This window comes from Crocodylus porosus, unplaced genomic scaffold (assembly GCF_001723895.1).
Source record: "Crocodylus porosus isolate Cpor-Errol unplaced genomic scaffold, CroPor_comp1, whole genome shotgun sequence".
NCBI lineage: Eukaryota > Metazoa > Chordata > Crocodylia > Crocodylidae > Crocodylus > Crocodylus porosus.
In genome coordinates, this window is record NW_017728906.1 from 175,856,226 (window position 1) to 175,867,384 (window position 11,159).

General features: G+C 49.1%; 1 long non-coding RNA gene across 1 annotated transcript in view; it reads left to right on the forward strand.

Moving 5' to 3' along the window:
- Window positions 1-2,086: 2,086 nt before the first annotated feature.
- The window catches only part of LOC109306715, a 13,800-nt gene continuing 4,727 nt past the window's right edge, over window positions 2,087-11,159 (forward strand). Inside the window, exons 1-2 of the long non-coding RNA XR_002100086.1 lie at window positions 2,087-2,097; window positions 4,528-4,532. This is a non-coding gene — a long non-coding RNA (uncharacterized LOC109306715). The remainder of the gene's footprint in view (window positions 2,098-4,527; window positions 4,533-11,159) is intronic.

Genomic DNA, 11,159 nt, shown 5'->3' on the forward strand with positions numbered 1-11,159 from the left:
ATAGAATCATAGAAAATAAGGAGTGGAAGGGACCTTAGGAGGTCATCTAGTCCAGCTTCTACTCAAAGCAGGATCAGCCCCAATTAAATCATCCCAGCCAAGGCTTTGTCTACCCAGGTCTTAGAAACCCCTAAGGATGAAGATTTCACAGCTTCTTTGGCTAACTGTAACAGGGCAGGGCCTTGTTACTATGGGTGTGGGGGAGTCTGAACAGCCCCACACACTGGGATCACTTCCCCATGTTCACCCCAGACCTGGAAGAACTCACTAAAGGCTGAGGATCCAGGTCCAGGGATCCAGTGAGCAGGGCTGGATTAACCCCTTAGTGGGCCCTAAGCAAACAAACTTCTGGGCCCTGGGTTGATCAAGACCCCCCTCCCCACCCCGGCACTGCTGCCCACAGGGAGCAGGGCTCAGAGCCACTGCTAGGAAGCAGCCACCATGGTGGTGAGGCCAGCAGAGCGGAAGAGGGGAAAAGGAAGGGAGGCAGATGGGACTATTTGTGTTGCCGCTGTGGAGAGAAGAACCAGCCCCCGCCTCCCCCCGCCCCCCCTGCAGCTCAGGGCCCTAGGCATATGCCTAGTTTGCCTGTGTGTTAATCTGGCCCTGCCACTGAGCTTCCCGGCAAGGGAGATAACCCATGTGTGGCAAATGAGGAAGAGATGGCCACGTGGATCAGCAGGGAGGACAGTAAAAGATGCTGAAAGCAGCCCTGGGGGCAGCTGCACTGGCAGGGAGCAAGGCTGCCTGGAGCCTGCGGTTACCAGAGGTCAAGCAGCATCGAGGAGGGGCCAAGGGAGAGGATCTCCGCACATCCACAGAGTTAGCTATCTCATTATAGAAGGTGATCAGGTTGGTCAGACATGACTTGTCTTTGGTGAAACCATGCTGACTGTTCCTAATCACCTTCTTCTCATCCAAGTGCTTAGAAATGGATTGTTTGAGGACCTGCTCCATGCTTTTTTTCCAGGGACTGATCAGTTATCCCCCAGATTCTTTGAAATAATATGCAAAGTTGAGGTTAAGTATGAAGTTGAGGTGAAGCTTAAGCCTGAAATGCACAGAAAAGGACTCTGCTGCAAGAGCATTTCCTATAAAGACATGTTCGGCACTTCCAGAGAATGGGAAGTTGGCACAATGCCTTCTACTGGTGGGAGGGGCATGATTCATCATATATGGAGTTTGGAAATGAAAGTGATTCCTGGGCTATGTTTTGGATATAGGCATTTGTCTCATGTGCATTTCTGTCATCCAAAATTCAGTAGGAACATCCTTGTAAAATGTGTCTACATTAGAAATTCCTTCAGTCATGGTGTGGGAAACTTAGTGTAGCAGGCTTACCTTTCAGACCTTGGGTTGAGTCCCAGGCTTGAGATTCTGCTGTTTTGGTTGGTGGAGCCTATCCACCAATCAGGAGGCAGCAAGAGAAATAAAGTCATGACCCTTTCCTGAGGGGAAGGGGAGGAGAGCTCTCCCAGACCTGATTGTAGACTGCAACACTGTGAGGTCTGGAAGACTTCGGGGAGGAGCCCTAGAGCGTATAAAAGGAGCTGTGTGCCCAGCACGAGGGAGATGCGTTGGGGATGGAAAAGAGAGAAGAGTGAGGCTTAGAAGAGCTATGGAGAGCTGCTCAGCAAGGTGAAGCAGTAGCTCAGAAGAGCCTCTGAAGACTTCCGTTGGCAGGGAGCTGCAGACGGCTCCAGAGGTTAGGCTGTCAGTGCACAACATGGTGTACGGCATCTGGAACCTGGGAGCTGTGTGAGGTGGCTCAAGTCTGCAACCTTTGGCATGAGGCCAGAGATGCAGTACATAGACTAGTCCATGGAACAGGATTTTTGGAGCCGCTTGGGTGGCTCAGGTCCCCAACCTCCACATGAGGCCAGGAACTTGGTGCAGGAAGTGCTGCACAGAGAGTGAGTGACCCTGGGAGCTGCTAGATGTGGCATTGGTCTACAGCTGCTGGCACGGGGTAGCAGCTCAGTGCAGACGACACTGCCCAGAGTGTCTGGGAGCAGACTGAGCCCAGTGCTGCACAAAGCTGTCTAGGCCTCCAAACCCTAGCACAAGGCGAATCATCTACCACACACAGAGGTGCATGTGCCCCTAAGCCAGGCCGGCGGTAGCAGAGTCGGGTCACAGGGAAGCCCAGCAGGGAGCAGAGCTTGACCTGGAGAATGGGAGGTAACTCTCGGGGACTGGGGAGTAGTAAGTTACCCTGGAGAGGGGGTCCCCCCAGCAGGACACCCCCCACCCCAGGTTGTGAAGGGGTAACACATGGGCTGCTTCTGGGTGATAGTGGGGGAGCTTAGGAGTCTTTAGGGTCTCCCTCTCCTTTTTTTTCCCCCAATCTCCTTTCCTGTAGTGGTACCGTGGGAGTAGATCTCCTGCCTTGGAGGGCACCCAGGTAGTCTAAGGATTGCTTGTTATATTTGTAGACAGTGCCTTATAGTTTATAAGTTGAAGTAATCGTTTGTATATTAATAGAGTTACAAGGTTGCCCAATCAATATCCTTTGTTCTGGGTTGTTTTATTGTTCATCTGTATTTTTGAATAATAATTGGGTGTGTATGTGTATATCTATATATGGTATAGGATTTATTGTTTTGTAAATTTTTACATATATATATAATCTATGTCCTTACTCTTTAATGTTTTGTTGTAATAATAAATTTGTATATAGTTAAGTAATTGATTGACTGGGCCTGACTCTATAGGGGACAGAGAAGGCCACTGGGCTGTTGTGTCCCTCCACAGCACACTGCCCTGCCAATAATTCCCTCAATTGGAGAGGGGATTAGAAACCCGTGTACACCCAGGCTACATTAACAACACCAGTTCAATAACAGACTCAAGGAGAACACAGACTGTGCCAAACTGGATCTGACATGTAGTTTCTATAGTCCAGTACTGTCTCCAGCAGAGGCCAGTTCTGGATGCTTCAGATCTGGGATACAGATTTGGGGGAGGCAGGAGGGGCAAACTGCTGCACACTGCCATTTCCTCAGGCGCAGCTGAGTAACTGAAGGCCTCACTTCCTATCAAATTAATTGCAGAGCCCTAGCTTTACATTTTTACACCCTGAGTGAAGTGTAATGCCTTTCCCTGCCACAGGACAAAGCTCCCCTCCTCCCCTCAAAGGGCACAGAGTGGACTCAGGGTTTTGCTTTACTTCTGCAAAAACCTTTCCACATTGCTGAGGGGGAAGGGGGCCTGGAGTCTGAAACTGCACATGTGCCTTGCCCTCTGTAAAGATGGTCTTCTCTTAAACCTTGATGGTTAAGAGGTTGATTTTAGTCTAGAAACAGGTTTTCTCTTTCATCCAGTATTTATGTTGCCATTACTTGTTACACTGCTGATTATTGTCATTGTTCATATAATCATTCAATCTTTCTTTGAGGCTTCTGAAGTTCTTGACAGCCTGATATCTTCAAGATAGCCTGTAGCAATGAGATCAATAATCTAGCCATAGATTGTGGGAGACTGTACCTCCGTTTATCAATTTAAAATGTTACAACTTTTAGTTTCATTTCATGTTCCATTGTTCTTGCTATAAAGCAGGGAAAACAGAATTTATTTTTCCCATGCACATGTTTTATATACTTTTGTCATGACCTTCTTATCCTTTTTCTAAGGTAAACAAACTCAAGTGTTTTCTATCTTTCTTCAAATATTTTTTCTGTGCTCTCAATTGTCACTGCCCTTCTTTGCACTCACTCAAATACTGCTATGGCCTTCTCCAGATAGATGCAGTCAGTCCACTGCAATATTTTGGTATAAACGTATTCCTTTTTCTCCTGCATTATTCTCCATTGTTCTTCCAATTAGTTCTTTATGCAGGCTAATTTCTCTGTTGTTATTTTTTTTCTGTACTGGGCCATTGAGCAGAGGTTTCTAGTGAACGGTGTGTAATGAGCAGGTTCCTTTTCACAGTTGATCTACCTTACAAGTTTCTAAATTAACTGTATAAACAAAAGTACATTTCCCTTCCTTTGTACATTAGTTTGTATTTATCAGTTGTGTATAATGATATTAAAATATCCCTATCTATAATGGAAAAACTTTGGTTGGTTTATCCTAAGATTACATTTGCCTCTTTCCTGGTTGCATCACATTGGTGGCTGGTGTGCATTTTGTAACTCACTGGTACATCCAGGTCTTTTGCTCATTCATTTCTAATGAATCTGCACCCGGCTTTTACAAGACTTTCTACTATAGTTCTACAAAGCATGACCTTGTATTTGTCCTATTAAGTTTCATCCTATTTCTATTGCTGCAGTCCCCAAGTTTATCCATCTTTTCTATGACTTCTGAGCCTCCTCTGTAGTGATGATCGGGGATCTCAGTTTCCTATGTCCCATGGAAAAAACTGCAGATTTTCCCTTTCAACCGAGAAAAATGTAGATTTCTCATTTTAACAGAGAAACACATGGATTTTCCACTTTTGCAAAGAGCCCTCTGCAGGCTGGCAGAGTTCCAGCCTGCAAGGGGCTGGGGGGAGCGGGGGGAGGGCAGCTGTTGCTTATCCAGGCAGTGTGTGGGGCTTGGGGCCAAGATGTCTGGCTGCAGGGCCCGGCGGAGGATGGGATGGGATGAAGCTGTGGATGGCTTGTCCAGGGGGCGGGGGGAGTTGCTGCCTTCCACTGCTGCATGCACTCCCCTCCCTGTCTCCTCTCCCCAAGGCATTTTCCGCCTATCTAGGAATAGGCACTGGGGAGGGGAACTGCCTTCCTACTGCTGCTGCCACCATTGCAGGCTAAGCCCATGCCTTGGGGACAGGTGCTCCCCTTGCCCCCAGGACAGTGTAGATAGTGGGGATAGAAGAAAGAGCAAGAGGTAGAAGAGGTGTATGGGGAGTGGGGAACGGAGGGAACAGAATGCTTACTTCTTTTGAGAAGGTGTCCAGATGCTTCTCCCAAGGCAGACTGTAAGCTGCCAGCTTGGCACTCCCTACCCTCCTGCTCTTCGCCCCAGGGCCTCCACAGCTTGTCATGGCAGGGCAGGGCAGAGCAGGACCAGGTGGGGAAACTTGGTGCTGCCATTGCAAGTCTCGTGTTGCCCTGGTGAAGTGCCTGCTGCCTACCTGCCAGCAACAGGGGTGGCAGTGCAGAGTTGTGCCCCTTGCTGCTGCTGGGCGGGCAGGGGGCACTTTGCCAGGGCAGCATGGGGCTCACAGTGGTGTCAAGTAGCTTCCCTGCCCTGTCTCACTCTGCCCTGTCATATTGGGTCCCACCCATTGGGCTGTGGAGGGAGAGGGCAGCAGGATGGGGAGTCCAAGCCTGCAGCAGGCAGCCTGCATCTGCCCCCCATGGGCTGTGCTCTGGCCATGTCACCTACCGGGGAAGGGAGAGCCAGGCTCTGTACTCTGCTCCCCGCTTGGGCTGCAGCATCTGCCACCTCCTGCAGGTGACAGTCAGGGTTCAAGTGCTGCTTCAGTAGGGCAGAGGGGCTGCAGACCCTGGCCCCATAGTCCCTGGCAGCTGGGGGGTCCCCTCCAGCAGGGTTGGGTGGGTAAGGGGGATGTGTGTAAGGGGGCGAGGTTTACCAACAGGGCTGGGGGAATGTGGGTGGGGAGTGAGGGGCCTGGACAGGTGTCCTGGTGAGTAGTGGGAGCAGGGGAATCTCTGATTTTCCATGATAAAAAACCCAAATACAAAATGTATAGATATTTAGAATTTATTTTATTATAGTGATTGAGGCACTCATAGGCTTCCAAATTGCTTTAAAATTAAATATATCAATAAAACATTTTCTTCAATTGATACCTATAGATATAGTGAGATTTCAGATTAATCATGGATTTTGGGGTTTTTATCAGAGGATTTGTTGGGTGTTTTAATCAGAGAATTTGTGATTTTTAAACAGAAAATCAGGATCCCTGATGACACTATATACTCTATTTACTCAAATCCAGGATGAGGATTTCCCCCTATTTAACTTGGCTGAATAAAGCCCCTCATCTTAGATTCAAGTGCAAGTGGGGGGAAGGGAGGTAGGTGGCTGCTGTGGATCTGACTCCAACATGTCAGTGTCACATCAACTACCTGTTCCCCCTACCCAAGATTTCCTGCCCCTGCCTACTCCTGTACCACTAGTACTGCTTTTTCCTGCACTGCCACTGATTACCCACTGTGGCACCAGCCCTGGCTGTGTTCTGGCCTGGGTCATAGAGTACATAGCCACTCCAACTCCCACCTGGCTGCATAGCAGCAGTGGCAGTAAATACAGGTACTAGATCAACTTCACAGTAGTTACTGTCCAGTACAGCACAAGTAGATGCTAACCAGAACCATATTTGCTCCCAGTCAGCCTAGGCAGCAGGGAACCACAGGGGACAGGGAGCTTTTTGTCCCCAGTCCTGGTGCTGTTTAGTTCATGGCTTCCCTCAGGAGCTGGGAGCTGAGCAGTGCTGGGTCTGGGGAGATCTCTGTCCCCAGTCCTGCCTCCTGACTCCCAACATGGAGCTGGGAACTCTGGAGAGTGAGTGGGACTGGGAACCCAGCCTCCACTTGCTCTCAGGAGTTCCCAGCTCTGCACCATGCAAAGCTGCTCTGGAGAGAAAACAGGGGCCAGAGTTCCTAGCTCTGTGCCTCTCAGAGCTGCTTAGGGGGGCAGAAACCGAATCAGGGCAACTGCTGGTGAGTGCTATGCCCCCCCCCCTTCAACAGGGGGCTGGCCAGGAACTGTTCCACAAGTGGTGCAGCTGCTGCTGAGCCCCCTGCTGAGCAGGAGGGCACTGGCTTACTGGCAGCTGCCCCACTTGCAGAACAGTTCCTGGCTAGCCTGCTGTTGAGCGGGGGTGGGGTGGGAGGGGGCTGCCTAGCAGGAGGCTTGCTGGCAGCTACCTCACACCTGGGAGAGCTCCAGCAAACCCCCTGCCAGGCACAGAAGCCCTGCCCAGCAGAGAGTTTGCTGGCAGCTGTGTGTCCCAGTGTGCATGGGTCCAGGAGAGCTGTACCAGCTGCATCAGCAGCTGTCTCCCAGCCCATGCACATCAAGTCCCATCTCAATATGCGTGGGGCCAGAAGACAGCTGCTGCTGCAGCCAGCAAGGCTTTCCTGGTCCCGTGCTCATTGATACCAGTCCCCATTCCCCTTGCCAGCTCCTGGGCAAGCCCAGGGGACCCTGGAACTCTCCCTAATTGCTGCAGGGGAACAGAAAAGGGCAGGAGCAAATCTGCTTCCAACAGGGCGTACATGTGGATGTGCTCTTGGGGAAGGCTTACTGCACAATATTTTACTGTGTAATAGTGTAATGTGCATTAATAGCATATGTAGATACACCCAACAAGTAGGTGTTATGCTCATCTGATTCTGGACTTGATTAAACTGCAGTTTTACTGTTTTAATTATACTGGTAAAGCTAAAATGGCAACTCCCCACTATAATGTAGTTATAGTTAAATGAGTGGGTATAATGGTATTGCTTATTTTGCTTCAGGACCAAACTAAGCTATGGATGCTTATAGTTGCCTTATGCCAGAAGAATCATTTTCCACTTCCTTCATGGTATCTCCAGAAAGGAGAGACAAGTTTTACTTGCTTCATTCATTACTCATGAGTTTGGACTTTCCCTGAATACTGTCCTGCTGCTGAAACAAGTAAACAAACAAACAAAAAGCTTCTTGCTATATGTTTGCTCCAAAGGACATTGACTATGCTTATTCAACTTTGTTTTTTATGAAATGATCTCCAAATATATTATATTAACACCTACTGTTAGGGTAACAATATGGATTTTGGGGAGCGCTGAGAGTGCAGCTGAATGAAGGATTTTTCCTTAGTCTTGGTAAAAGGCTGGATGATATATTAAAAGTAACTAACTTTGCTAATGCTTAAGTAAGTAGATTCCTAACAAGAGGATAGGGTGCAAAGTGCATGATGCGTTGTGTAAAAATAGGATACCAACCAACAGCTATTGTTAGGGGACAAAGTAGAAGTACGGCCTTGGAGATGGTGCTGAAGTCAGCAAGAAACTAGAAAGAACCACCAAGAAACCACAATTGACCGGGAGCAGATGGGGGTCAAAGTCTTATGCATGCACTCTTAGCAGAGAGGCATGTAAATGAATGAAATGCATAGGCAATACCATGCTAAGGAAACAAACAGTAAACAGAGGCAGAGCTTGTGATGGGAGGAGAAATGGGTGGAACCAAAGGAGGGACATAGGTGGGGTGACTGTTAATAAGCATGAATCAAGGTGTATAAAATGTGAAAAGAACTAATGTTCAGGGCTGCTCCCCTGGTTTCACGGGCTATGTGTCTGTGAGGGAGCTGTCTCCATTCTGAATAAAGCTGTTGTGAGCAATGTGTGCTGGTGTTTGCTCCTGCTTGCTCTGGCTAATGAGTACTAAGGTCCATGAGCAATTTGACTGTCATCTCCCTAGTCGTTGGGAGCCACATGGAGTCGGGGTCTAACACCTACTATGTGTAGTATATTAACACCTTCAAACAAAAGTGTTCAAGGCAATTATAAAATGTTCTGAATTCAGAATAGCAACATGAGCAGAGGGACCACTCAGCACATAGCACAAGACAGCTGCTTGCTGGATTTTTTGGAGATAGCTGAAGGAACAGTTCTCATGCTGCTGAAGATATAGAAAGTATAACTAAGTGAAATTTCACTGAGTGTTTTGTTTCAAAGCTGTTTTGACAAGTTTCAAGTTCAAAATAGTGAAATTGAAATGAAACAAAAAGCATAGAAAGAGCTTCGAAACAAAATGAGGGCACCCAAAATGTTTCAAAAGTTTTGAAACATTCTGAGTTTTTAAGCAGCCCAATGGTGGCAGGCAGTGGAGAGCCAGGGCTGCGCTCTGAGTGGCTTCACAGCTCTGTGTAGCTCTGCCCAATGGGGAGTGCAGCCTGGCTCTCCCTGCCTCCCATCTCCAGGCTGCACTCTGATCAGCTCTGCCGGCCCCATGGAGCTCAGCCCAGCAGCAGGAGGCCGAGCGCAGCCCTGGCTCTGCCCACCTCCCACTGCTGGGCTGCACTCTGTGGGACTGGTGGAGCTAATCAGACCATAGTGTCAGCTCTGCCCACCTCCTGCCACTGGGCTGAGCTCTGATCAGCTGCGCCAGCCCCATGGAGTGCAGCCTGGCAGGTGGTGGACATGCAGATTCCCCTCCCTGTCTCCTCTCCACAAGGTGTTTCCCACCAATCTAGGAACAGGCACTGGGGAGGGGAACTGCCTTCCTACTGCTGCTGCCACCATTGCAGGCTGAACCCATGCCCTGTGCAGCCTAGCTGGAATGGTACAGGTGCTCTCCTTGCCCCCAGGACAGTGTAGATAGTGGAGATAGAAAAAGCAAGTGCTGGAAGAGGTGGATGGGGAGTGGGGGAAGGGGAGCAAAAGGGAGGGAACAGCAGTTCAGGACAGAGAGGAGGAGGAGGAGGGGGATGGGGGGAACAGAATGCTTACTTTTTTTGGAGAAGGTGCCCAGATGCTTTTCCCAGGGCCCATGCCTGCCATGGTGGATAGGAGGGAAGGGAGGAGGATGGGAATGGAGGTACAGCCACCCCTGTAGTGCTGATCACTGCTCCTGCACCCCTCTTTGTAAAAGTCTGGATCCACTTCTGGGCAGAACTTCCATGTCCATGCTGCCCTCTGCCTGAACACCTGGGGAGGAGAATGAGTCTCTTATAGTATCTTGACTGTTACAGTGGAAATAAATGGCAAAACTTCCAGGGACACTTAGAACCACTCAGTGGCATTTCTCTTTGTGATTGTCATAGTGAGATGGATTAGTGTGCATGCATGTGCTCTGCTCAGGGAATCATAGAAAATGAGGGTTGGAAGGGACCTCAGGAGGTCATCTAGTCCAACTCCCTACTCAAAGCAGGATCATCCTCAACTAGATCATTCCAGCCAAGGCTTTGTCTAGCCAGGTCTTAAAAACCTCCAAGGATGGAGATTCTACAACTTCTCTGAGTAACTTGTTCCAGTGTTTTACTATTGTCTTAGTGAGAAAATTCTTCCTAATATCTAACCTAAACTTCCCTTGCTGCAACTTGGGACTGTTGGTTCTTGTTCTGTCACCTGCCACCCCTGAGAACAGTCTAGCTCCATCCTCTTTGGAACCACCGTTCAGGTAGCTGAAGGCTGCTTCTAAATCCCCTCTCAGTCTTCTCTTCTGTAAACTAAGCCCAGTTCTCTCAGCCACTCCTCAGAACTCATGTGCCTCAGCCCCGTCACCATCTTCACAGCCCCTCACTAGACTCTCTTCAATTTGTCCACATCCTTTCTATAGCGGGGGCCTCAAAACTGAACATACTCCAGATGTGGCCTCACCAGTGCTAAATAGAGGGGAATAATCACTTCCATCTGCTGGCAACACATCTATCAATGCAGCCCAGTATGCCATGGGTTTTCTTTGCAACAAGGGCACACTGCTGGCTCATATTCAGCTTATTGTCCACTGTAAGCCCCAGGTCCTTTTCTGCAAAGGGGCTTCCCAGCCAGTCAGCCCCCAGCCTTTACCAGTGCATGGGATTGTTCTGTCCTAAGTGCAGGACTTCGTACTTGTCCTTGTTGAGCCTGGAGATGGTTATCAGCAAGGATTTAAGTGAAAAGGGCATTACATCCTAGAAGAAGTAATTCAGACAGGAAGATGAGTGATCATGATCAAGATGAGTGCTCAAATATTATCAAGAGCCACATTTGTGAGAGCCCTGCAGGGGAAGTGATGTTGAGGGGTAACCAACATGGGTTCATTCAAGGCTGATCCTGCCTGACTAACCTGGTCTCTTTCTATGACCAGATAACAAAGAGCTTATATGGGAAGGAGGAAGTCAATGTCATCTTCTTGGACTTCCAGAAGGCCTTCAACATAGTGTCCCACCCAATTCTGGTAGGCAAGCTGAGGGACTGCGGCATTGACGAACGCACAGTCACATGGGTGGCAAACTGGCTCCAGGGGCGCACCCAGAGGGTGGTGGTGGATGGGTCGATGTCGACCTGAGAGGGTGTAGGCAGCGGAGTCCCCCAGGGCTCGGTCCTTGGGCCAGTGCTGTTCAATATCTTCATTAGCGACCTGGATGAGGGTGTGGAGTGCACCCTGTTCAAGTTCACTAATGACACCAAGCTGTGGGGTAAAGTAAATACACCAGCAGGCAGGGACCACATCCAGGCAGACCTGGATAGGTTAGAGAAGTGGGCAGATCTGAA